Consider the following 1,955-nt stretch of genomic DNA (forward strand, 5'->3'; position numbering starts at 1 on the left):
CACACACACACACATACATAAGCATCTTTTTTTTTTTGAAGTCCAATTTGGTCCAGTGACTGAAACCTATGAAAAAGAATGGAAACAATGTAAGAATAAAGTTACTCATGCTGTCACTACCATTGCCACCACTACCATCACCACCACCACTGACACCACTGTCGCCACCACCGCCACATCCACCACATTCTTTTTCTCTCTGTTCTTTGTTTCTTTTCCTCAACAAAAACAAATGTTGGGCAAGGCAAGGACTATTTTTTAGAATTTTTTTACTCTATTTTTTTCTCTCTGTTCAACAAAAAATAAAAAAAATTAATGTAACAGAAGAAAATTATAAAAAAAGCAAACATTCTTATGTCCACCTCACCTAAATATAATTAATTAATAAATAATGATAATAATGATTAATCATAACATTAATGATAATTGAATAAATAATACACCAAGCAACAAGAAGAATCCTTTCTTTATCTGTTCTCAAAAATTTCCATGCTAAATTGACTATATTGACTAAATTTTCCAGTTGTTATAGGTTTCCATACAGTTGCTGTTTGTTTGTTTGTTGTTTTTTAATGCAATAATTTTGTTTTTACATTTTTTTCTTACTAAATGTGCATATCTGTTTGTCTCTGATTTCCAACTTTTCTTTCAAAATCTTTCTATCTATTAGACTCTCTCAGTCAATTTCCCTCTCTCTCTCTCTCTTCCACTATTTATTTATCTATCTGTCCCTCTCTCCCTCACAGTCTATCTGTCTCTGTTCAGTCTTCTGCATTTGTAGATAGTAGTATATGCTATTATTTTATTTTCTCTTTTGTATTTGCTATGAACATATTGTCTCTATATGCATATTTATGCACATATACACATAAATTCATATACACACATATATTCACACACAATTATATGTAATATACGAGAGGCTTCTTTTCAGTTTCCGTCTACCAAATCCACTTACTTGGCTTTGGTTGGCTTGAGGCTGTAACAGAAGACACTTTTCCAAGGTGCCATGTAATGGAACTCTGTGTGTGTGTGTGTGTATGTATGTATGCATGCATGTATGTATGTGTGTTTGTGTGCGATAAATGAGGGAAATAGAAAAGTCCAAATAATTACCTATATATATAGAGATAATTATTTAAACTTTTCTACTTCCCTCATTCATATATATATATGTATAATATATATATTCTTTTTTTTTGTGTGTGTTTATGCATGTTCAATCTTGTGTGTCTGTCTATATATATATGTATATAAATATATATTCTTATATGCATTATGTGTATGTGTGTGTGTGTGTGTGTGTGTGTATGAAAGTATTTATATGTATATATTCCTGTTTGGTGCCAATACCAAACAGTTGTTGACTGGTCAATCTTTAGTTTACCTGTAACCACTCATTCTGCATGGTTTCTTCCCAGTAATGTCCTTCAAAATTGGTCATTATTTATTGCAGACGGTCATTTGTGACCTTCACCATCTTTAAGGCCTTCATATTCTTTAGAATATTCCTTGGCTGCATTGCTACCAAATTTTGTGTAGCTATTGCAAGCAGCAGTTTCTCTTGCTTTGCGTTACATTTTGACATCGTCCAATTAAATCAATTTGAATTCGTTTTTAAATCTTCTTTTTCTTTTTATTCATGTTTAATTTAAAGTTATATAAATATAGATAAATAGTGAAAGCAAAACCATTCAGATTAATTAATAGAATGAAATCATTGCTTCCCAATGGTGTATTACATAAACATAGTTTATTCCAAAGTAACTATCAAATCTTAACCAATAAGAATTACTATTATTTTTGCACTAACCTTTCTATGTATGTGTATGTATTCCATCGTATACATGTTTATATATATATATATATATATATATATATGTGTGTGTGCGTGTGTACACTCTTGCATATGTACACACATATATACATGTCTATGTTATATATATATATATATA

The sequence above is a fragment of the Octopus bimaculoides genome, chromosome 28, assembly GCF_001194135.2.
Source record: "Octopus bimaculoides isolate UCB-OBI-ISO-001 chromosome 28, ASM119413v2, whole genome shotgun sequence".
NCBI classification, from domain to species: Eukaryota; Metazoa; Mollusca; class Cephalopoda; order Octopoda; family Octopodidae; genus Octopus; species Octopus bimaculoides.